Source organism: Rhipicephalus microplus, chromosome X (assembly GCF_043290135.1).
Source record: "Rhipicephalus microplus isolate Deutch F79 chromosome X, USDA_Rmic, whole genome shotgun sequence".
Taxonomy (NCBI): domain Eukaryota; kingdom Metazoa; phylum Arthropoda; class Arachnida; order Ixodida; family Ixodidae; genus Rhipicephalus; species Rhipicephalus microplus.
Window position 1 is genome coordinate 273188996 of NC_134710.1, and position 26877 is coordinate 273215872.

Sequence of the window (26877 nt, forward strand, 5' to 3'; positions counted from 1 at the left end):
TGGATAGCGATCGGCTGGCATAACTAATAACCCATTCAAGTCCGTCAGCCTGCACAAGAACGGCGCCAAGACCTACGCTGCTTGCGTCAGTGTGTATTTCTGTCTCGGCGATTTAATCAAAATGGGCAAGCAATGAAGGCGTCTGGAGGCGATGTTTAAGCTTCTGGAAAGCGTGTTCCTGCGGCGTTTCCCACTTGAACTCCACGTCGGCCTTGGTAAGCTTAGTGAGTGGATCGGCAATGCGGGCGAAGTTTTTCACGAACCGCCTATAATAGGCACACAGGCCCAGAAATCGGCGCACCGCCTTCTTGTCAGTTGGTGGCGGGAAGTCGGCGATGGCGGGTGTTTTCCGTGTATCGGGACGAACTCCAGACTTGCTAATCACGTGCCCCAGAAACAAGAGCTCCTCATATGCAAATCTGCACTTTTCTGGCATTTGTGTGAGTCCGGACGTCTTGATGGCTTGAAGTACAGCTTCAAGGCACCTAAGATTCTCGTCTAAACTCGAGGAAAACATGCCGACGTCGTCCAAGTACAGAAGGCAAGTCTGCCACTTCAATCCTGCCAGTACTGTATCCATAACGCGTCGAAAAGTTGCAGGCGCTGAGCAAAGAGCAAAGGGCATCACCTTAAACTCGAAGAGGCCGTCTGGTGTTATAAACGCCGTCTTCTCTCGGTCTCTTTCGTCGACTTCGATTGGCCAATAGCCAGTCTTGAGGTCCATTGACGAAAAGTACTTGGCGTTATGAAGCCGATCCAGTGCGTCGTCTATTCGTGGGAGAGGATGCACGTCCTTTTTTGTGATTTAGTTCCGGCGGCGATAATTGACGCAGAAACGTAGGGTCCCATCTTTTTTTCTTCACTAACACCATGGAGGACGCCCATGGACTCTTGGACGGCTGGATGATGTCGCCCCGTAGCATTTCATCAACTTGTGTCTTTGCGGCCTCGCGTTCTCACCTCGAAACCCTGTACGGATCCTGACGAAGGGGTCTGGCATTTTCCTCGGTTATGATGCGATGTTTCGCGATCGGCGCCTGCCAAATTTTCGATGACGATGAAAAGCAATCTTCATATTGCAGCAGCAGGGTCTTGAGCCGTTCTTGCTTATGGTTCGGAAGGCTGGGATTGACGTCGAAAGCTGAGGGAGGGGCTTGGTTTCTCTGAGCAGGTTCCGCCGAATCGGCGAGGGCGAAAGCACTGGTGGCTTCCACGATTTCTTCGATGTATGCGACCATCGTTCCTTTGTTCACATGTTTGTATTCATTGCTGAAATTTGTGAGCATAACCGTTGCTTTGCCTCCCCGCAGCTCTTCAATTCCTCTTGCGACGCAAATATTGCGGGTGACCAACAGATGCTAACTGCCTCCAACGACGCCTTCCAAGGCGGAATGGTAACCTGTTCTTCCAGCACATTCAATGCATGGTTTCCTGACGGCGTGCGCGGCGGTAGTGCTTCTTCTGTGGATAACGTTATCGACTTTGTTTTTAGGTTGATGGCAGCACCATGGAGGCATAAGAAGTCCATGCCACGGATGACATCTCTCGAGCAACGCTGTAGGACTACGAAGTCTGCAGGATAAATACGGCCGTTAATGGTGACTCTCACTGTGCAGATTCCTGCTGGCGTTACGACATGACCTCCGGCTGTGCGGATTTTGGGGCCTTACCAAGCTGTCCTAACTTTCTTCAACTTCGCGGCGAACGACCCACTAATGACGGAATAGTCGGCTCCAGTATCAACGAGAGCGGTCACACTGTGGCCGTCAATAAGAACGTCGAGGTCACTAGTTCGCCGTCTCGCGTTGCAGTTAGGCCGTGGCGTAGGGCCATGGCTTCGTCGGCTTGTTCTGCTGCTTCTATGTTGCGTCGTCAGGTCACCCTCGGTGAGTGAGCATTCGTCGTCAAGACTGCCTGGTTGGCGTGGTGTTTGGAAAGCTCCTTCGCGGCGTCGTCGTCGTAGGAGGATCTTCGGTAGTTCGTCGCACAGCAACCGTACCTCCATCGGTTGCTGCCCTTTGTTTCCCGGATACGGGCTAGGAGACCGACCCCGCGTTGTGCCAGAGTACTGCCGCTGGTGCGGTGACGTGTGGCGGCTGGGCGACGGTGAACGGGAAGGACTTTGTGGTGTCCACTGAGTTCCTTTCAGGTAGTCGGCGATGTCACTTGGCCGTTCCCCTGGCTGCGGACGTGGTGCATCGACGGCGAAGCCACTTAGTCCTATCTGTCGGTACTGGTAACGATAGTAAGTGTGCCCGGCTTTACCGCAGTGGTAGCACAGTGGGCGGTGGTCAGGGGTGCGCCAAACATCGGCTTGCCTCGGCGCACTGCGCTGTCCCACTGGCGAATGGTAGGTCGTCGGTGAGGGTGGTGGCGGAGGTGGCGTCTGGCGACGGAAGTGCGATGGGGCGGCGTTTTGGCGTGCGCGTGGAGGAGCGGCGTGGCGGCGGGCTGCAGCAGCATAGCTCATGACTTGCAGCTGCGGCTCTTGAGGCTGAGGAACACCCAGCGTTTGCTGCATCTCCTGGCGTACAACGTCCGTGGTGGATTTCACGTAAAGCTGCGCTGAAGGAAGTAATTTTCGCAGCTCCTCTTGCACTATCACTCGGATCGTCTCACGCATGTCAGTGGTTCCTAGCTCTTGAATGCCGGCGTAGCTTGTAGACGAAAAGCTACGGTTATATTGCCGCGTGTGCATCTCGAGCGTCTTCTCTATCGTATATGCTTCTGAAACGAATTCGGCGACCGTCTTTGGCGGGTTTCTGGTCAGGCCGGCTGTAGAGAGGAAGAAGATTATGTACCGCAGTGGGTCACGCCTTTAGCGAGAGGAGCCAAGCGCGAGCGTTTCCCCCGAGGGCTGTGATTCCTGAGTCCATTGCTGCCACCCGCTTTCTTCAGCCATTTCTGGGATGGCAGGTAGTTTCCTGGGTCGGAGTTTCAGGTTGAAATACCCCGCTCCTCCACCACTCTGAAACGGGATTTATTGGCACAAGTAGTACTTGCACAGCAGGTCTATTGATGAAGAAAGCGGGCGGCAGCAACGGACTCAGGAATCAGAGCCCTCGGGGGAAACGCTCGCGCTTGGCTCCTCTCGCTAAAGGCGTGACCCACTGTGGCACATAATCTTCTTCCTCTCTACACGGCGAAGAGTTCCTGCTTTACTCCTCGCATGAGCAGACGGACCTTCTTCTCCTGGGACATGTCGGAGTCAACGTGGCGGAAGAAATCAATCATATTTTCCGTGAATAGCGCCACGTTTTCCTTTGGCATCTGCATCCGGGTTTCGAGGAGAGCTGCGGCCTTCTCCTTGCGCACCACACTTGCGAAAGTGGTGAGGAACCTGGCGCGAAAGACGCCCCTTATTGTAAGGCTTCGCTCTTGATTCTCAAACCAGATCCAAGCAGCATCTTCTAAGGCGAAATACACATGCCGGAGCTTGTCATCATGTGTCCAGTCATTGAAGGCGGCGACGCGGTCGAACCTTTCGATCCAGCTTTCCGCATCTTCCAGTGGCGAACCACGAAAAGTTGGCGGCTATTTGGGTTACCGGAGCAGGAGTGGTGCAGGTGCAATCGGCGTTGACATGGTCGCCATGGTCAACGTCAACGTCTTGGTTTTATGAGCCTTGTCAAGTAAAAGCCCGTACTCCGGTGGCAGACCTTGTTTACTGCGGCTAACTCGCTGCTCGTTGCTGGCATCGGTGTCTTCACAGCGTGGGCTGGGTTCACGGCTTGACGGAGGCGTCCGGTACCTGGAAGAAACAGCACCTCCATCAGATGCACGGGGTCTTGACGTGGACGAATGGAGCACACTGCGAATCGTATAGTAAATTGTTTATTTGGGTGAACCTGTGTCCAGTAAATGGAAAGTCGGACTACAGTAGCAGTTTTCAATTGGACTGATAGCGGCGAACAGAGCGTTGGCCGTCCATCAACTACTGACAAGCGGCGAAGTGCATCGGCATTCATACTCTTGTCATCGAATGTTCTAGCTTTATCGCTGGCGGTGACGAGTGTTCCAGAAAAATCTGTACAGTTCGCGGAGTGGGCATGATCGCATCGAAGTGATCTACTACAGTCCCGAAGCTTCTCGAAAACTGCAGGCACGGTTTGCGCTTAGAATTGTGTAGTGTATTAGGGCGAAACAAAGTTTGAGGAATGGCACGTGGCATTATGCCAATACGTGCCAAAAATGTAGTACGTGGGAATATTCATGGAAACATGCTGGTTCCGTTGGTACAAATACTCTGCACATGTGCAAGCTTTCAGCGAAGTGGGTATCAAAATGACTGAACAGTCATTCGATGAAACGCCAGACACGTACAAAATTATGGCTTGCAAATTGAAGACCTTGGGTTTCATATTGGCTCACCATCTCTCATATTCACGTGATCTGGTCTCCTACAACTACCACGTGTTTCCTAACATCATTAAACACTTGAAGAAACATCATTCTGACAGTTTTGACGTCAAACACACTTCTGAAAATAGCTTTCACGGCATCCTTTTCATTGAGCTAGAAATAAATACGTTTAATAAAGGGCATTTGCTAGAAGTGGAATTACATTAAATGACTGTGTACTATAAGAATTCTAAAAGTTATAACTATACCTTTTGTGTTCAAAGCTTAGGCATCCTCATATAAACCGCGAATAACATCTTGATATGCTGACGCCTGTTGTAGCGCTCATGCACAGGAATGACACTCTTGTTTAAAATTATAGTTTTCTGTATTTTAATATTATGTTACATGCGCGCACACAAGCGAATGAAGAGCGGTATTATCCACGGCACTAGCAACAGCACACTACCGCACTCTTCTCGACATTCCTGTCTCATATTAGCGAGTGTTCCGGGATACGCTCCCAGCTGCAGTATTTTTTTTAAATCAGGAATAGCGTGGTGGATGTGACGACACTTTACAGGAAGGCGGCGTATTTTCATTTAGTTTCTGAGAGCGCCACCTTGAATAGCACCACTTCGAGTTTGAAGCTATGTGAGACGCCGCTCGTGTATTCCTTCTCATGCAGCTCGTAGTACCTTGTGTCATTTAGTTAAGTGTGATTTATCGCGTTTGTGCTGTCTTGCTAACTTCTTGTCATACCCCCCCCCCCCCCCTGCAGGTGCAGTGCCTTGCACGTGGGCCTGAAGAAGACACATGTATATATATGACCAAGCGAATAAAGAAGGGAGCACTTGTTTTCCTGTTCGTGCTCAATGTGGTGTCGTTCGTCACGGAAACACGACATGGTGTCAGATGTGTTCTTCGGAAGTAATTCGGAACCACAAACGATGTAGCAGAGAACTGACGGTGGACCTTCATCATTGGCGTCCTCGACTAGGACAGGATACCGCGACAAGAGCTTCGTGGCATGGCGGGAAAAAGAAATGCTGTTTCCAGCCAGTACTTTCTGGTGCAGCCACCAACGAGCTTAGACATTGAAAGGGTGTCAGAATGGCCGGCGTGGATTAAAAATTCGATGAATATTGATTTGCTTCCTGCCTTAACGAGCGAACTTGGAAAGCCTTGTACGTACGCTGCTGTATACAATGGAGAGACAGACTCGCAACGAATTCGGCACCTTCGAATTATTGAAAGAACAGTCAAAGGACTATGAAATGGTGAATAAACGGTTCGATGCGTACTTCATGGCCACGCGGAATTCGGTCTATGAAAGTGCATGCTTCCATCGCCGCCACCAAGCTCCAGGTGAATCAATTGACCAGTATGTAATGGTGCTACATGCATTGACAGATAAATGTGACTTTGGCGTGATGGAAGAGAGAATAATCCTGGACCACTTTGTAGCTTTACTACAGGATACAAAGCTGTACTAAGCCCTTCAAATGGGCGCCACACTGAGTCTGAAAACAGCACTGACAAAAGCCAGAAAGAAGGAAGCCATACAGTAACAAGGGGAACTTCATCGCAGTCCATGCCACCAACCAACCAGCATGGAAGACGACGAGAAGGCCAGGGGCGTTCGGAGTACCAACGGGGCAAAGAAGACTTCCTGCAGCGTTCGACGTGTGGCAGGGTCTGTAATTGGACATCATCGTGCGCTGACGAAGGGGCAGTGTGCTACAGGTGCCAACGACGGGGGCTTTTCGCTGAAGTGTGTCCACAAAAGCGGGACTTATCGATTGCGGTAGCAAGGACATCAAAGGTAGGCCCGGGCCCTGTGCACCGGAATAATACTCCGAATGAGCAGTTGAACCGAAATTGCGTAATTTACCTTGTTGGAACTTTGGCTGGTGCGGCTGCAAGAGCTCGATTTGTTCAGGTGGCAGTTAACGGGGTGATGGTATCTGCTAAAGTTAACACGGGAGCAGAAGTAAACATTGTACCAGCCTCCTTCCCAGGGTTACCCGAAGATCTAGAGCATCCTAACGTGATATTGAAGGGGCCAGGTAGCGAAGCGTTAGATTTAAAAGGAAAGTTCCCTGCTAACATACTGCGGAAACGATAGTTTGATTAGGCAGGATGTTTCTGTGATTGACACGGCGACTAATGTCATTCTAGGCCTGCCAGCAATATAGGCTTTGGGAATTGTGAAATTCGTGGACGAAGCTCCGGCTTATCAAGCCGTGCAAGCGCGCTTTTCTCTTCTATTCCATGGTTTGGGTACCATAAAGGAAAAGTGCTGTATTAGTTTCATAGCAGACGTGGTGACTTATCTCCTTCGCAATGCTCGTCGTACACCCATCCTACTAAGAGATGGTGTGAAATACGAGTTAGAGAAAATGGAAAGATACGGAGTCGTCCGTAAAGTGTATACGGGCCGACCGAGTGGTGTTCTGACATAGTGCCCATGTTGAACCCTTCCGGACAAGTTAGAATATGTGTTGATCTCACACAGCTGAATAATAGTGTGAAACATGACAGGTTCATGGTTCCCCCTGTTGATGAGACACTGGGGCTGCTCAGCGATGCAGTGGTGTTTTCAAAACTTGACGCAAACTCGGGATATCATTAAGTGAAGCTAAGCAAAGACTGTGAGCTACTGACAACGTTTATTACTCCTTTTGGCCGTTAGTGCTTTGGGCGTCTGCCGTCTGCCCCAGAATATTTTTAAAGGCAATTAGGTGAAATCCTTGATGGAGTGCCGAATCGAATCCCGGCTGTGGCAGCTGCATTTCTGATGGAGGCGGAAATGCTGTAGGCCCGTGTGCTCAGATTTGGGTGCAAGTTAAAGAAACCCAGGTGGTTGAAATTTCCGGAACCCTCCACTACGGCATCTCTCATAATCATATGGTGGTTTTGAGACGTTAAACCTCACATATCAATCAATCATTTGATAAAGTGCCGGTAGTCGTAAACATATGCACGATATACAGCTCTAAGGTTCTTTTCAAAAACAGCATATTGAGCGGCTGTTTTAGGTTTTAAACCACTTAGCAGAAGCCAGCGTAACCTGGAACCAAAAAAAAAAGCGTCTGTTCAGTGCAAGAGAGCTTTGTTTTTTGGGTTGCCGAGTAAGCAAAGAAGGTAAAAGGCCGAACCGGAAAAAAAAAAACTGAGGGCGATCAGGCGATCACAGATACGAAACCACCGAAAATGTTGGTGACATGCACATACTTATTGGTATCGCAAATCACTGCTCGTGGTTCATTCCAGACTTTTGGCAGATAAGATCGCGCCGTTACGTGAATTACTGCAAGGAAACAAGAAGTGGGTTTGGGCTATGCTTCAGCAGATGGCTTTTGGCAGCGTAAAATATTCTATCTGCTCAGACAGGTGTATTGCAAAGTTTTATCCACGGAATCAAACCATTCTTTCTGCACACGCGTCTTCGTATGGTTTGGGAGCAGCTCTGGTTCAGGTACAACCAAACATGATTCACATAAAATTATTTTATGTGAATCACATATGTATTTTTCTCTCTTTTTTTGTCAGATACTGCCCAAGTATATATTGTGCAGTTCTAGCAAATAAACCTTGTTGTAAGTCAGTGCCACTGTCTGTCTCCTCCTTCTTTCTCTTGTCCCTCGTTATTGGCACTGTTTTTTATGTGAATCATGTCGTACCAACTCGCCCAAGCAACCACGTTAACAACCAAACAAAGACGGCCGGTGGTGTTTGTTTCCAGATTGTTAACACCAACAGAAATGCACTATAAACAAATCTAAAAAGAGACTCTAGCTCTAACGTGGGCCGCTGAACATTTTGAAAGCTACGTGCGTGGTGGGGAGATAACACTAGATACAAATCATGAACCGCTAGTGACTCTATGAGGGAAGACAACGATAGATTTGTTACCGCCTCGCATTCAGCGATTTCAAATGCGTCTGATGAGATTCAGCTTTGAGGTAGAATATGTTCCGGGAAAAAAACTGGAAATTGCTGACGCACTTTCTAGAGCACCAGCGTGAGATAAAAAAATCTTGAAAACTTCTTTCGGTTGACGAGATCAACTCGTCTGTCTCGGTTGTGTTGTCAGAGTTGGTTGATTCGGATCACTTTCGACTGGTAGGTGAAAAGCAGGCGAAGGACGAGACCTGCCGTACTTTGTGCCGTTACCTTCATGAAGGATGGCCGGGCCCAGCTTCGCTGTCAAGTGATATTAGGCCATATTGGCAGGATCTCATAACATTGAGCGTGTATGAAGAGGTACTCATGCAGGACACTCGCCCTTTTGTGCCGCATTCGCTTCAGAAAAAAATGTTGAGTCTTCTTCACGAGTATCATCGGGGTATCGCGAGATGCAGGGCAAGAGCACGGGAATCTGTTTGGTGCATGGCTGGGCTAAAGCTTTCAGCTTGTTTCTTTCGTTGTAAACTGCCATGTCCATTCAAATTTCGAGAGCAGCCACGGGAACTAATGATCCCAACGCAGACACCTGGTCGACCATGGCAAAGGGTCGCAGCAGATAGCTGCCATCTCAGTGGCCGTAACTATTTGCTTTTGATGGACTATCTGTCTCGTTTTACAGAGTTGTGTGTACTGACTTCTCTTACCAGCAGTAGCATTGCTAATCATATCAAAACCGTCTTCACTAAGCATGGTATACTGGAAATGCTTGAGACAGATAACGCTGCTCAATTTGTCAGTGAGGAATTCAAAGCGTTCGCAATGATTTCAAAGTGTGATATGTAGCTGTAAGTACCCACAGGCCAACGGGGAGGTTGAACGAATGGTAATAACGGTGAAAGGGCTATTTCTTAAGCCTCATGATCCCTGTTTGTCTTTGTTAGCCTACAAAAACACCCCAAAACACCTAGGCGAAACACCAGCGGAGCTGCTCATGGTGCGGTGGCTTCAAACTACACTGCCTCTCCACCCAAACAGGTTGATACCAAAAGCGCCCCCCCCTGAAAGAGGTGCGAAAAAAGGGTGTGGTCGTCCGGGACCAGCAAAGATAAATTATAAACGATCCCACGTTGTCCGCCACCTTGTCCCAATGGCGCCTGGGGACACTGTCATGAGTCAAGGACTTCAGGTGGAAAGCCGTCATCTGTCGGTGGACTAGGCGGCCACGGTCGTATGTCGTTGATATGGAGAGCGGTGTTCAGATAGAACGCAACAGAAAACTGCTAGCCCAGCAAACGCCAAGCAGAGTTCCAGACTCTTACGACAAGTCGTATGAGTTTCCTTCTTGCCTGGAAAATCATTTGTAGCATGAAATGCAGTTTAAAGCAAATTTAAAATCAACAGCAATGGTTTATTGTGCATCTGTTTCTATAAAAAGTCACAAATCATTAGTTTCCTAAGGACTTTTTTGAACGCTACCTTGCCTACCAGTTAGTTTTTACGTTGCACAAGAGCAATGTTTCAGAAGAGCGGTAATATGTTGCTATATAAGAAAGAATGTGTCACTTAGTATACTGTGGGTATACAACTTGAATAAATATGTGCGCGCGTGAACGCTCAATTGCAGTGTGAACTCCTGCACGCGAACTGTAAGTTACCATTATTAATTCCTTTATTTGATTCAGTTAGCACTATTTTTTTTTACTTGTTCGCTTTTGTTCTTGATGGATCACTTTTTTAGCCTGCATAACATACAGAAATGAAGTTGCCGAGGTAACATAAAGTAGGACCTCCCAGGAATAAACAGGTATACAACAAAAGAGGATACTCTAGTAAGCATCAACAACACAGACAAAAAGGCGACTAATTATTTCCGTACAAGTAAAATTGCTGCTGTGCCTCTGAATCTCACGCAAGAATGAAAGTAAATGGTACGCAGTGTTCTTAGTTGCAAAGTTCTTTGACTGGGCCCCTTGCCTAATAGCTCCTTGCAGCACTGCCTTCTAGCATTCAACACAGGTTGACTTGAGATATTGCTGCCCTATTTGTGATGAAATGATGCAGACATGATTCCATTGTAATTAGGGAGAAGTTCGGATTTTTGGGCTATCAGTAGCAGAGTTGAGATTATTCCACAGAAGCACGACACACTGCGTGCAGCGTCGCTTTTAGAACTGTGGTATACTCAGCCTTCATGTCTTTGTTTTCCACTATCATAAACTACATAAACTACATGAAGAACCTCAGGTGAATGAAATTTCCGGAGCCCTCCACTATACGGCGTCTCTCATAATAAATGGTGATTTTGGTACGTTAAACCTCACATATCAAATCATCAATTGTGACAAATGAGTAAAACCACTGGGAGCACACATTAACAGCTTATATGCCTGAAGGGGTTTTTCTGCTGGGCAAAACCAAAAAGTCATCATCGCGCCCCCTTTTTGGTGTTACTTCAGGTGACCTCCTCCCCCTAAAATAAGTGGCTGGATCCGCCCTGCACATAGCTAAATTTTCCTCAACATCTCAATGGAAAAAGTCACACAGCTAAGACATATATATACGAGCAAACGGAAAGTCAGCCAGAATGCTATTTGCATTGTTAACGTGCTTATACATCCTTACCGCTGTCGCAGTGTATGATTGAAGAACGCTGTTACATGATGTACTCGCTCTATAGAGATGACTTCTGATTCTTTAAGACTATGTGTTCATCGTTGGGCCGCGATACGAGTAGAGGGAACATAACAGTTCTCTGTCTATGGTGAATTCATTCATAGTGTCATGGTTAATTATAAATAAATACCGTGAAGCCAAAGAGCGGGATAGTTAAGTGGTTATGACGCTCGTCTTCAAATCGTGAATAGGTGTCGAATCTCGCCTCACCGAGAATTTTTCTAGCCAACAATTTTATTTCTTTCTCTTTGCACACACTCCTTTCCCTTGCTACCTCTTTACTCATTTTCTCGCCCACACAAGTTACTGCGTCCCACACCTAACAAATCTGTGCAAGATTTCTGAGAGTGAAGTAGAAGAAGACGAAAAGAGCATGTAGTGGTTCATTATTATGACATTTTTTTTTTTCGATGAGAGAAGGCAAACCTCGAGCCACCATGCCTTAAGCATAGCAGCTATGATGGGGGAAATTAACTGTCCCTTCCGCACGAGGTCAGCGTCGCGCACTTTTCAGCTTGTTTGGTGCTGAGAAGATGACCCTTACATTTGCGCTATTGTCAATATGCTTCAGCCTGTGCAATACGTAGTGAGTAAATATTACTGCAAATTTCTATCTCAGTCGCTCCATTTCTGGTGAAGTATACTGTTCGTGCTTGCGGTCGCGGTTTCATGGTCTTAAGTAGACGTAAACGCGGTTGCGAGGATGAACAGTCTGAACGTTGCGATCGGTGACGAAGCTATCACAAATGCACAATATCGAAATTGAGCATTATGTAACAAATTACAAGTTTATTTCGCCCCAAAGAACTCCTACTTTTTCATTATTACGAACAAACCCATAACGCCAGAACATAGGTTTGCTCACCTTATTTTGTGTATGCAAGTATTTGGTCAAGGTTGAATATGCGAATATGGTTGAAAAAAACACATATGTAAACCATTTTTGCAACTCAATATTTAAATTTTAGTGACATTTTTATAATTGAAGTTTAGCCTGAGTGTGAAGCGGACTTAGCTGCTGAGGCGACACTGGTCCTTCGCGCAGTTAATCACAGCACAAGGCCTCAAAAATTTAAACTTGGAGAATTCCAAAAGCGCCGCAAAAATAATTATGTGGGTAGGTTGCAGCGACATTTTTGCTTCAGCAATTCCATTAGGCTTTGTAGGCATACGCCCGACAACTTCAATGACATTTCTTGAAAAGTATGGTAAAACAGGCAAACGGAACAGAGCATAATCCTATACCGTTTATTGTTATATTCATTTTTATTTACCTATTGCACCCTTACAGTGTCACGCGCTCAACAAGAAAGCACTAGAGAGTAGAACGTTAAGAGACGCAAGACAGCTCGCGTATTCACGAAGCCTAAGAGTGCTGGATAGACCCAGGAAGCTGGAACAAAAGTGCAGTTTATTGTTTCGTGTAAAGTCGGTGGTTCTAACCGAAAGACTAGATGAACCATAAGAACCAAGCAAGAGACCAAGAAGAACAAGAAAGAGCAAAAAAGACTAAGAGTACCAGATGCAAGACTCTCGTGGCTTCATAAAAGTTTCGAAGTGCTCACGCCCAATTCCTTCCGAAAAATGGCCGCGGGGTCTCGCGGGAGAGTCTTGCGCAGCGCCGCGACAAGCAGCGAGAAACGAGTCACTAATCTTGCAGCTGCACGCACACCCGGCGCACGGCCGCCAATTAGGACGCGTAAAACCATTGCCTTGAACGCAAAACATAAACAGACTGTGTTCCTGAGACAGTGAACGAAAAGAGAGTGAGGCAGAACGTGGAAAGGAGAGACAAAGTGAAAACGAAAAGAGTAATAAATTTGAGCAAGCCTCGGTGGGAGAGTGGGCGTGATGCGCTTGTTTCGCGGGGATCCGTGGTGCGAAACTTTCTCTCCCCCTCTCTCTTCGTTTCTCCCAAGTCGGGCAACTGAACGGAAAACCCTTTTCGGCAGGCCTAACTCGCCGAACGCGGATTGGCGTTTATGCGAGGCGCGCGTGCGAAACGCGCTAACACGCCTTTAGCCGGGCGGCGCGAACGGGCGATTCATAAACGACGAAATGACTCGTCGGGTAGAGTCTAAATTTAGTGCCGGCCCGATAACTGCTTGGCTGTGGCGCGCGCGGCCAGAGAAGCATTGCGGGCGAGCCAGCCTCGCTGGGGAATAACCAGCCTCTCTGCCGTAGTCTCAACTTGGCCTCCCTTCCTGTGGTTCCCGGACTGTTTCCCTCCTCCGCTCTCTTCTCGGCGAACGACGTCCCTCGTCGCCGCACTCAGCGTCGACGGACGCGTTTCTTTTACTATTTCTACTTTGGTGAAAACTATACAGCTCCCTTTTCGCTCCCCTTTTTTTCAATCTCGCGGAAAAACGAGCCATTTTTCACGGCGCCGTTAACGCGCTACGCACCGCTTGGCCTCCAAGTTGTAGAGCACTGTCTACTAGAAAAGCGAACGCTCGCGTGCGGATCGCGTTTTGGCGCGGGAGAACTGTTGCGCTAATGCCGGTCCCTGTTGAGCGCTGTAAACAAGCTTCAAGCAATTCCCCCTCCTCTTGCACTAAATATGCGGGCCCTCTGGTAGCGCAGAAAAACGGGAGTGCGTATACAGGAACGTATACATTTCGTAATGACGCCTTACGTCTTGAACAAACAAGAAGTAACAAAAACCAAGCTCGTCGTAACCAGAAAAAAACAAGTACATTTGACACGAAATGGAGGGCTCATTTCTACAAACGACTTTAAACTGGTGCGAATTTCTCTACCCAAGCTGCAGGACCATCTAAACAGACTAGTTTCAAGAACGTCCGTGAAATTGGGTTGTTTCTCCTAAAATAACGTGAATATTTTTGTATAGAGTCCTAAGGCGTGAATGTACCTTATGAATTCACATAAAGAGATAAGAACCACGCACAGAAGGGGGCAAGCACAGTATTTTACTGGGCTCACGAAAGTTTGTTGGATGCTTCGCAAGCCATGAGGAAGAGACGGTGTGGAAAAGGGGCTGCACAGGGAATGATATGGGATGAGAGCATGACAAGACATCATAAAAGCATAAATCAGTCAACAGCCAATTAAGCGGTGCATGAATTCGCCGCACGAACAAAAAACGTAAAAAAAAGGATGCTCAGGCTTTTTTTTTTTTTCGACGTAGCTGCAACCACCGGAAATCAACGTTCAATGAGGCGAAATAAAGCGCGTGATAAATGAACTGTTTATTTATTCTAAAACAAGAAATCATAATGAAAACAGCAGAAAGATGAAGTGCTCTACAAGAGAGCAATCAGCGTTTGTACACGGAAGTTGACCATGAGACCCATTGGTAGTAGCTTCTCGCTGCTACCTTTTCGAAATAGAAGCAAGAAACTTCTAGTTCGTTTGTTTTTGCACCATTCATCGTACATGCTTCTTTTCACATTGTCTATAGATTTCAACTGAGTGGTAACCCAACAACAACAAAGACGTCATAGCGGAGGTGGCATCTTTAAATACGGAGTGTCGCGAGATGCTGTTGCGGGCCTGTCACTAAATAACGTTGAGTCCTATCCGAAGGAATCATTATTCGCGTATGTCAGAGCAGCTTTTCGTGTCTTTATTCACGTGTGTTTCCAGTGTCTGAAACCACGCAGGCAACTTACCCACGGGAAAGTTTCTAGACATTCTGGATAGCGACGTCAACAATGATAGCGACATATGACGGGGAGCTGTTCCTATACGCTTACAGAGTGGCAGGAAAGCCTCGTCTATCACCGAGAGAAGAGTTTACAAGATAGAGTAAAAAATCTTGTATACAAGAGCAACTTCTTTTTCGTATATTGAAGTGAGTGAGCATGGCGATGAAGCGAGAACGGGTAGAGCCAAGGCGTACAGGAGCACTCACTGACGACCTTCACCGACAGCGCTTGGAACGAAGACGTATATTCGATGACAAGGGATCCACTGATGGTGTGACTTTTTTTTTCTTCATATGACTGACTGACGTTCACCGGCTGCCGGACATCTCGGCCACCTCGTGCTTCCAGGATGTGAGGTGACGGTGATGGATACGTGATCTTTGGCCGACGTTTAAGCGTCCATCACGACCGGCCCTTTCGGAGTTCGTGGAAGTGGCCATTGTCTCAGGCAGAGAGTTCAAAGAAGGGCAATCGCTTGTGGAAAGGGCGGAATGTAATACGCATGTGATTGTTTTACCTCAGCATACTGTCCTTTCTGGCGTGATTTCACAGCCGTGAAAATCGGCTCTTTCAAGTAAATATTAAAGCAATGTGTCCCGAACGGAGTCTGTATGAAGATTATCACACATGTTTCAAAAATGTGTCATGAAAAATTTTGCAATGTCACGCACGTCATTGTTCTGACTTTTCAAACTCGTTGAAGATGAGCCCGCGGTATTGTAGATCATAGCCCAAATTACTACGAGTGTCTACAGACCTTAATACATTAAATAATATTATGCTTGTTTCGAACAGCTTCCCTCTTCTGATGAGTTCATAGTAATGAATGTTAACCTTGTCGTAATCATTTTGCACTAATAAATAAAAGGCTTCAATAAATAAAGGAACAGGTCCATGAAGGGACACTGAGGTCGCGATCTCTCCCGGAAGTGGAGGATATTAGTATTTTGATAAAAGAAAGGAATAATGAAAGTGATGTTGGCTTAGCATGATCACTACAACAAACACTTCAACAACCCGAATTGTGTTTTCCAAAATTGACTAGAAGGGACTCTGGCACTGCGACCGTTCCACCATGCAGCATGGGAATGACGGGTAGTACACAAATTTGCCTAGTCTTCATGCTTGCGGGCTTTGATCACACTTGTGTCTTAGTCTATTGCAGTGTTTTTGTTTTGTTTTAGAATGAAAGAACGAACTGATGTGAGCTTCCTGACCCGTTTCGAATCGGTGAGCCTAAAAGGTTAAGGTAATGAAGGGCAACTGCAGAAAATTTGCCGACTTTCGTTTCGTGACAAAGCAGTTCCAAGCCACGTGAAGCCAAATGGAGCCAAAGTACGAAGATTAGACAAGTTTGTGTACTTCTTATTATTCCCTTGCTCGCTGAAGCACCGTGCGTTTCAGTTCCTGTAGACGCGAGTGCCAGAGTTTTCTCTAGCGTATTTATAAAAAACTCCATCGCAACCAGAGCCAAGTGGACAAAGAACGAGAGATGCAACAGAGACAAGTGCTGTTACAGCAAAACGTTGAAGCAACAGTAACAAGCCGACTGCGGGAATAGGAAAAAAAAAACTGCTTTGCACTTAATCGCGTTAAACCACAAGAAAAGTCAATAAACAAAGGCCAGTGAACGATAATTGTGCGAGATCTAGTCAGTGTGGGTACAGATAAGGAGAAAATTATAAAAAAGTAAGCGATCTAAACAGGTGCTTTGTTTTATATTAAACAAAAAAGAGGCAGGAAACCTCACCAAAATTGGCGAATTAGATCGCTGGTTCATTACATGAAGCAAAGAAACGGATGTTATAATACCTCATCAGTGGCCGTGGCCTGCAGACGTGTGAATAGCGGTTCAGTGCAATATCTATAGGTGTACCAAGAGGCTCAATGGAGAACCCAAGCTTAACGCACGAATAAGTGCGCGCTCTTTTTCTCACTATACGTGCGCTGCAGCCGTGCCCCAGCTAATATGTGCTATGACTAGGAGAAAGATCTGACACTTACGGGACGTTAACACGCGGTATACAGGATTGCCGCGTATGGTATAGAGCATGGACGTTATCATGAAACACAAAAGTAGTGACCAATTTTCAGTATTCAAGGCAATAACAGACGTATTCTCACTCTGCTCCAACTAAATATATTTGCATCTCCATAAAACGCTCCGTGTGCTGAAAACACTCATAAAAAAACATATATGGCTGCGCTAATATAGGTTAACGTGGCACTTTCGCTTGGCGCTGTGCTGAAGTTTCATGATTGTGGCATCGGATCGCGTTGCTTTGTTGAAGGCGGAAAAGTGGTGGCCGCGAACTGCCTCATTCTCATCGACATAAAGAATTTCACTGAAGAAACTGCGGAAATAGTTCCGCTGTGCGTGGAAACATCGTGCCTCTTCGGCAAAACCGCATCAGATTTGCTTTAAGTTGAAAACCTACATGTCTAGCCACTTAGAAGCGTGGCGGTTTGGGCTATATGACATGATGATTGTTATAGCACGAGAACAGAACGACGACAAAGGGTCGTCTTCTTGTTGTCCTTTTGTCGACGTTCTGTTCTCGCGCTATAACAGTCTGTCTAGCCAGTCCGAGGTTGAAGAAGGCAACTACTCATGTGCAGCGGGCCTCTCCGAATTGGGTGGGCTTGCACTTTAGCGCTGCGTTGCTACATCGCTACAGCCAAGGTCGTATCAGTATTCGAGGTAACTAGTCTGAGACTGGTGCTAACGATTACGTCGATCCTATTGAGTTTCATTGTCCTGTCACAAGCTGAATACGCATGCCGTTTACTTCATTAAAGAACGGAGCTATGCCTGGGCCAATGTATCTTGACATAAGGCCAATCGTAGTTTCAATTGTAATGGAAGTTCTCCTTTCTTTCCGTTCGCCGATCCTTGTTATTAGGTTTCTAACGAATAAGGTATGTGCTTCCGAACGCTCTCTCGCTCGTGTTGGCAGTAGTTGATATTGAAGGCATGAGATATATATACGCACGAACATACGCGCATATACGCCCTCTACGCCCGCGTGACCTTCGTGCGTGTGCGTTTGTGTGCCCGTGTATACGCACATGTGAAATCGAAAATGTTTGGGGGAAAGATTTCAGCCGCTTAATTCCAGAATGAGTAGCACCACTACTTTTACAGAAAACAAGCATATGCTAAAAATACAGTCACACATGCAACGCAGAAATTTCCAAAAGCGCTTGCTTATATAAACGAAACTATACTCCACACTTAGGAAAGTCCTAATATTCATAAGAATGCACACAAGCTAAATAATAGTGTACTCACCGAGGAGAATTATGTCGTCGCGAGCGAATTGATTTAAATGAAACGGCGGACACTGCGAATTGAAATATCACAGTGTCCGTCGCATGCATTATTTTCAATGTGAAAGTTTCTGATTTGCGCCGTTCTCCGTCGCGCATTGTCGGCATCCGTCAGGAAGTGATAGAACGATACGTTGCCATTTTCCCACCATGATGCCACGCATTTCGACACACTGCAATGGTCTCTGGACATCACTTTCTTCTTCTTCAGGCCTGCGCCTGCGGTATGGCTAAAATAGAGGAACTATGCGGCCGCTTCTCAACGTGTGCAACAAGGTAATATGCTTCCTTTCAAGGTTGACCCTATAAGCGCTGTTTCGAGGCGCGGCCGCTAGGTGGCGAGCGCTTAGTTTTAGTTGCGAATAGTACACTTGAAATGCGTAACTATATTTGCGAGGGAGTGGATAAGTGTCCTGCAGGGACACATTCCATCTGCGCTGCGCTTTATTTTTATAATTTTGAAGTTCACAGTGTTTACAGGGTACGACGTCTGTGAACACTGCTAAATCTCAGTTGTGTAACGCTCTGCTTGCGCCGGCGACTGAACGGTGTGGACATTCATGGGATGTGTTCCAATTCTTAGACAGCACGTAGACAGTCTACGCGGGCTGCTTAGAAGACCACACCGAGCACATGCTGTCCGAAAATTGGAACACGTTTAAACAGCTTTTACGCGACGATGCGCCACCTCAAGTCGAGAGGAAAAAGCTAAAAGAAACAAACGTAACAGTTGTAATTTCTGGCTTATTTCGTGTTGAAATCAAAAACAAATTAACGTTACTCACATTTGAGCGTCTGGGAAAGCACGTGCTTGTGTGCAGACGACCATTCTGGCGAGATTTGATCTGTCTGAGCGATTAGCGGAGCCGCCATCTTGTTTAGACAGCAAATTAGCCTGCATCGTATTTGTCTACGATGCCGTCTTCTCGGAGCTGTCTACTTTGCCGGCTACGTGAGAATTTGAATGGAGCTTAAGATGGCCGCCGTTCCCTTTAGCAGTCTATTTAGCCGTCTACGGGGACTTTTGGAACACAGCCATGGAGGCAGAAAGCTAACGCTCCTGCCTGGCACGCTTTCAATGACTTTGGGTCACGCTTTGGGTGACACGCTCACTGCTGTATGAATGTAACTGAGCTAGTGTGTGAAATATAACAGCCAATTTACATTGATGTAGAGACACCAAAATTATACCTTAAAAGAAAGCTCCATAGCTTCTTTTCCCTCTATTTTGCTGATTTTTTTTCAAAGGCCTAGCGCTGTTTATAACTGATTACAAATTCGTATTGTGTCCGTAACCATACGTGGTTCGAATGAGTTTATGCGCTCAAAGGACGACTAAAACGGTGCTGTTGAAGCTCTATTTCACTACGGTCACGCTCGCCATTATTTTTTTTTAAATCACGTAGTTTGTAAAATAAAGAAAATAATTTTTTTTGTTTTTCTAAATACAAAATTGTAGCGCAGCGACGCCGAAACCCACCACAGAATTGATTTTGGCTGCCTCCCACGCCTGTGCATCTGGAGAGCCCGCGAGAGTGGTCTGAGGGCAGCCCTAACATAGGAGACACTATGTCCGGGCGATGCAGACCAGGTAGACAGCCATGTGAATCTGTGAGGGGGTCACAGATCGGCGATGAAGCTAAGAATGAGTCGAGACTGTGCGAGCAAGCCGAGAGAGACAGATGCGAGAAGATGATAAGTGCTATCTTTCATATAAACCGGGATAGAACCACAGCAACCACCGCCGCCTAAATCGCCATCCATTAGGCGAGAGCGCTACGGACTGCCGACCCCATTGTTCCGCTCATGGTGGCATCGTGCGACCTTGTCAAGGGAAAGTTAGGGCCGTAAATAGACCATCTGGTTGTCTTAACACAATAGCGATGGAGCGCACACTTTTAGAAGAAAAAAAAAACCATCTCGATCAAAACTGGAAAAAAATTGCCACTTTTTTCTTTCATGTTCCAGGGAAAACTTCGTTAACTAGGGTTTGGTAGGCAAACTAGTTTGTTAAATAAAATTGGTGACAGCACCATTCGCTGCACGAAATCCAATGGGTATTTCCCAGAGAATTGAATTGTCTTCGTTAGATCGGGAATTTTGTAAAATCACGTTTTGTTAGATCGAGTTTCAAATGTACGTATACTTCAGTACAAAGACAGTGCTTTTCCAGTTAATTTCGGCTCGGCATTTTCATCTTCTTGACGTTGCTCCTATTTATGAGTGCACTTCAGTAAAGAATGCAGTAACCGTAGATATTTTCCGAAAATATTGAAATTTTAAAGTATCAAAACAAAAACTATTTTCTGTGACATTATCCGACATCACCGATGGCCTCGCATGAAACCGATTCCCACAATGCACGCGTTCTGCCATATTTTAACGCGATAGTGTTAAAGAGCTCGTTTCACAGAAATTCTGGTGTCGGCGTTGGCTTCGTTGGTTGGAAGCGAAAAATCGTAATCTTGTAGGTGACTGAAATATCAAGAAATGTGGAAATAAAATAAACTATAAATTTTTTGTCTGTATGTCGATGGAGACAGGGTCGTTTGCGTGGCAACCAAATGTTCTACCGCAAAGCCACGCGTCTGCTTAGAAATGCAGTGAAAGTAGCTCGTATGCTTTACAAACCTCCGCGTTTTGTATACATGCCGGCTTCACAATGAAGCATGTAAAGTCACAGTAACAATGTGTGGTACAAGTGTACATTGTTATCGGGAGTCAGAACATGTGATTATCTTAATGACTTCGTGATTTAAAGTTGGTCACCTACTACAAAAAGCACACGCTGCTGTGCCTCTTCCCTTAAGGCCGCGGGGGCGTATAGCAAGTTCGAAAAGATTTCAGGCGCATAATTGCTCGTGGTTTAAAGCGTGCTACCCATTACACCCAATGCAGCCGTATGCGAAAGCTTCACTGGCACAAGCAACTTTGAACTCAGTACGCACCAGGGACTTTATATCGCTATCGTGTTCAACCAGGAAAGGCAAAGCCTAAAGATCCTCTAATGTTTTTCTAAAGAAGCACTCGAAACTCCTCTTTCTGCACCAAGTGAACAAAAATAAATCCAGAAACTGTGCCTGTTAAATTCACTTTTGAAAGACCAAACCACACACACACACACACACACACACATATATATATATATATATATATATATATATATATAAGGGAAAGAAGTGTATACCTAAGGGCTCGTTTTTGCGTGTTTTGACACAATATTAAGGAGATCTAACAGACAATTCTGCCAAGGCATATATAGGGGAAATTATTAGAACCAATGTAATGTATAATGTAAACAAGAAGAAAGAAAAGTGGGTGAAAAGGTAACTTGCCGTGAGCAGAAATCGAACATACGACCTTCGAATAACGCTTTCGATATATATATATATATATATATATATATATATATATATATATATATATATATATATATATATATATATATCCTGATGACGGCCAGACTCTAGGCCGAAACGTCGAAATAAACCACGTTGTGACCGCTCACGGAGGATCTACTGGACTATATATATATATATATATATATATATATATATATATATATATATATATATATATATATATATATATATATATATATATATATATATATATATTGTAGTGGGGAATTCACAAGGCACTGCCTAGTGGGACCATCTCTCTCTGAGTGCGAAGCGCGAGTGGGTGCACGAGCTGTAGACGCTGGACTGCTCGAGCATTTCTGTCCGTACCGGCTGCCTGCCTACTACCTAGCGTCGCTATTAAACTCCCTTGCAAAGTGGTGGAAGTGTGCTGGGTACGCAAACCTGGAACTTCGAAGCCGGAAGCTGCCCATTGCATCCGCAATGCCTGATCAGACGACCGAGCAAGGTACCACCCTGCAAAGCACGGCCCAATCTCAACTGGTCATCGTACCTACCACCCTGCGCCAACGAGCGCCACAATGCGCCACAATGCGCCACCCTGCACCACAATGCGCCCGCCACATTCGAGCGAATGATGGACAGCATTTTACGTGGCCTCAAATGGAACATTTGCTTGTGCTATCTTGATGACGTTGTGGTCTTTTCACCCGATTTCACCTCGCATCTCACTCGTCTGCGTAAAATTCTACAGTGCCTTACAAACGCCAGGCTTCAGCTTAACCTGAAGAAATGCCACTTTGGGCCTAACAACTCACCATACTTGGTCATGTCGTCTCGAAAGCCGGCATCCTTCCCGACCCTGACAAGCTTCGTGCTGTTGCCGAATTTCCTAAGCCAACTACAGTTAAAGAATTAACTTTGTGGGCCTGTGCTCCTATTTTCGTCGGTTTGTCCGGAACTTTGCTTCCATCATCGCTCCGCTCACCAAGCTCCTTGCTGGTCCTGCAGATCTTTCGAATTGGACAGCAGCCTGTGACGAATCCTTCGCAACACTGCGCCAACTCCTTACCTCACCACCCGTACTGCGCCATTACGACCCTACTGAGCCGACCGAAGTACACACGGATGCAAGTGGCGTCGGCCTTGGTGCAGTGCTCGCGCAGCGCAAACCAGGTTTTACGGAGTATGTGGTCGCCTATGCCAGCCGCGCCCTCACTAAGGCAGAAGCCAACTATTCTGTTAAGGAAAAAGAGTGCCTGGCGATTGTGTGGGCGTTAAACAAGTTTCGCCCCTATTTGTACGGCCAAACGTTTGATGCGGTAACTGACCATCACGCACTCTGTTGGTTGGCTTCACTGAAAGATCCTTCTGGTCGCCTCGGACGTTGGGCACTACGCCTCCAGGAATTCGACATACGCGTCGTCTACCGATCAGGGCGAAAGCACTCTGACGCAGATGCGCTTTCACGATCACCCGTGAAATCTGATAATACGGAGATATCAGCCCTTGACCTTCCCCTCTCTGCCGTCAGCGTGACAGACATGTCATCCGAACAGCGGAAAGACCCTTGGATTGTCTCGCTCTTGAATATGCTTTCTGACGCATCAAATTCCGGTTACCCGCGTGCTCTTCGCCGCCAAGCAACGCATTTCGCCATACAGGATGGCCTGTTACACCGTCGCAACTACCAAGTGGTGGGTCGTAAATGGCTGCTAGTCATACCCAGCCATATGCGGTTTGATATCTGCGAATATTTTCATGCTGAGCCGCAACACGCACACGCCGGTGCGCTAAAGACGTATGAGCGGATCCGCCAACGTTACTACTGGCGGGGTATGTACACGTTTGTACGCAAACACATTCGCTCATGTTCCCTGTGTCAGAAGCGCAAGACATTTCCTCATTCACCCGGTCGACTGCAGCCTTTACCATGTCCTGCACGCCCATTTGACCGTGTTGGGATTGACCTTTACGGCCCACTACCGTGCTCTGTTGGTGGTAATCGATGGGTGATTGTGGCTGCCGACCATCTGACAAGGTACGCCAAAACGGCAGCGCTACCTTCGGCTGGCGCTCGTGACGTTCCAACCTTCATCTTGCACCAGTTTGTTCTTCGTCATGGTGAACCACGCGAGCTCCTGAGTGACAGAGGTCGCGTATTTTTGTCCGAAGTTCTGCAGCAGCTCCTACAGTCATGCCGTACGGTACACCGCACATCAACAGCCTACCACCCTCAGACGAATGGCCTAACGGAACGTTTCAATAGAACCCTCGGAGACATGCTCGCTATGTATATTGATTCAGACCACTCCAACTGGGACGTTGTCCTTCCTTTCGTCACGTATGCCTACAATACGGCGATTCAATCAACAACGGGCTTTTCTCCATTTTTTCTTTTATATGGTCGTGACCCATGCAGCACACTCGACACAATTCTGCCATACAATCCTGATGCCTCCGAGTTCAGCCCAGTTTCTGAAATGGCCGAACATGCCAAAGAGTGTCGTCAGCTTGCACGTTCCTTCACAGCAGATAATCAAGCCCTCCAAAAAGATCGCCACGACCGTGATCTTATTCAGGACACTTTCCCCGTCGGTTCTCTCGTGTGGCTCCGACTGCCTTTCCACTCTCCTGGCCTGACTCCCAAGTTTGCACCGAAGTATACTGGCCCGTACCACGTCATACAGCACCCTCGTTCTGTCACCTATGTGATTGAACCGCTCAAGCCGTCCACGGACAAGCGCCGCCTTGGTCATGAGACGGTCCACGTCAGTCGCCTCAAGCCCTGCTACGACCCTCCTGTTCTCTCGTCACCTTGAGTCGCCAGGATGGCTCGTCTTCGTCGCCGGGGTATTGTAGTGGGGAATTCGCAAGGCACTGCCTAGTGGGACCATCTCTCTCTGAGTGCGAAGCGCGAGTGGGTGCACGAGCTGTAGACGCTGGACTGCTCGAGCATTTCTGTCCGTACCGGCTGCCTGCCTACTACCTGGCGTCGCTATTAAACTCCCTTGCAATATATATATATATATATATATATATATATATATATATATATATATATATATATATATATATATATATGTGTGTGTGTGTGTGTGTGTGTGTGTGTGTGTTTGTGAGGTTATTAACAAATGTACCCCTCAGTGATTTAAAGTGTATTGTAGTGCATGCTAAAAAATAAGTTAGAAAACCTCCGTTTAGGCTAATTCTAGGTGGAAGAGCACGTTCTTGCTTGGTGGTGCTGAAACACTCGGCAATGCTATTGTTAACCCGTTTGACGCCATGACTACCCTGCAATGAACATTTACTTAACTCAGCCACACTAATGTTGTTAATGAGAGCCAAGGACAAATAACTGCGGCGAAAAGAAACATTATTGTGGCCCTAATAGATTACACTCGTTTATATCAAGGCAACTACAGGTAACTAGAATGGTGCCGACACGAAGAAAATAATACGGAAATAATGAAGCTGCTAAGAGAACGTCAAGAGAGGAGAAGAAAGGCTGACATTGTACAAGCTTCGTTAATTGCGGCGTCGGACACGCAGTGTTGACGGGTCGTTAACAACGCTGCCCACTAAGGTTGCGCTAATTCTGGACCACCATCGCCGCATCCTGTCAGCACGACATCGTAGCAAACACAACGCCCCCGTTGATGCGTAGTTTCGTGCCAAAAGTTATGTTCGTACCCACGCGCACGGCTTCGCCCGCACAGGTTGACCCGCCCAAGTGCATCTCGCAGTTTGTTTGTTTTCTTGCTTTTTTTATATGAACATCCTGACCCTTGGCTTTGTTTTCACCTCTCTCTCTCTCTCTCTCTCTCTCTTCAACCTCGTCCCATGCAAGAAAAGAGCGGTCACACTGAGAGCAAATTGCTTTTCTCCGAAAAAGGCCGCCATAATACTGTTATATACACGAGAGCAAGAGGCGTTACAGAAGAGCAACAACGGCGACAAAGAAAACGGGGGAAAAAGAGACCGCCGTAATTAGGATGTAAAAGCTCGTTTAACCTATATTCCGGAGTCCTGACGTGAGGGGGTGGAGACGCTTGAGGAGTCCTCCCGGGGCACTAATTTTCTCCAGGAGGATGAGCGACGGAAAACGACGAAGGTCGCTAAAAGGACAAAAAAAAAAAAAATAACCCACCCTCCGACGCACAGCCGTGGCTATATAGAAGCGTTCTTCGCCCCGAGTGGTTTCGCTTCTCCGCTGTCACCTTCTCTCCACTCATCCGTTGCTTCCTCACGTCTTCGCAAAATATAAACGCCCTCTCTCTCACTCTCTTCCTATCTCTCGTTTTTCTCTCGGCACTGATCTGCCTACCTGCCTGAAAGCCTGGCTCATGAGTTCGCTGCAATCGCCCTAATTCAATTACACCCCCACACCGTCAAAAGATGCTGTGAAGGGTGGGGGGATGAGCGCATGCTGCACTTTGAGCATCTTTATACCTGTCCACGTTTGGAGGCGCTCCACCCCTACTTCTCCGTGCGTTCCCAATATGCCGCTAACCAGGATCGTGCCTGAGTACGGGTGTGTGCGCGCAGCAAGGCCTCCTCGTCCACTTGCTTCGTCAGCGTCCGGCCGGAGCTAGCCAGCGGGGTCGAATATGGCCCGAGGCGTCCGCATTAACAGGTTGCTGCTGCTGTTAGCACAATGTTTTTTTATAGGAACGCCTGAAAGCGCCTTGTTGAGTATACGTGCAGTTTCGACGTTACCTGCGTTTGACACGAGCCTAAAATCGCATAGGCACGCGACTGAGCCAACCGACTCGGATCGTATTGAATGGAAGTCAAGAGCTGGGGTTCCGTTGAAATGCTGTGTTCTCCATCACAGTGGACATCGTTAAAGAATGTGCTGTCATCGCGGGACTTAAGGAAGCTTACTAACCTTACATAATAAAATTTAACCAACTTCTCTGGCGGAACGTTCCAACGCATCGATGTAATATGAAGCATGTCATAATGGGTGGTTCTAGAATAAGTTTACTCACGAAGAGTTCTTTAGCGTGCACCTAACTATAAGTTAGCTAGCTTTTGTTTTCATTTCGCATGGAATGAGAGAGAGAGAGAAAATTTATTGCGGAAAGGCAGGGAGGTTAACCAGAAAACATATCCGGTTTGCTACCCTGCACTGGGGAAAGGGTAAGGGGAAAGGAATGAAATGTGACCATTGTGACTGGCAATCGAACCCGAGCCCTTGTGCTCAACAGCGTAGGGGCTGAAACAACGAAAGCAAGTCAACTGTATAGTTGCAGTGTATGCTGCGCTAAATGATGATTCTTGAGTCCTAATTACAAACAGAAAAAAAAATAAGGCCTCATGGATCCGGTTGATGTAGGACAAGTGACTTAATTTATTGTTAGTTCAAACGACGTGAGGAACTCTTAGCATTAAGAAACGCCTTCACTGCGCAGCACCATAGGGACACACAGGCTTCGAAAAGCACGGAAAAACTGCCGTCAATATTTTGCATTCATTTATTCCGTCGCGTCTTAAATGACGTTCGCTCGAAAAGCGATCAGAAGCAGCCAGCTCGCATTGATTCGAAAATCGATTTTGTGAGACATTCACGCTACGCGAGCTCATGT

The 26877-nt window shown here is 46.8% G+C and overlaps 1 long non-coding RNA gene across 1 annotated transcript in view; it reads left to right on the top strand.

The window, feature by feature from the left end:
- Positions 1–5217, top strand: part of LOC119162401 (uncharacterized) — a 106252-nt gene extending 101035 nt beyond the window's left edge. The window contains exon 3 of the long non-coding RNA XR_012887326.1: positions 5123–5217. This is a non-coding gene — a long non-coding RNA (uncharacterized LOC119162401). The remainder of the gene's footprint in view (positions 1–5122) is intronic.
- The last annotated feature ends 21660 nt before the right edge of the window (positions 5218–26877 follow it).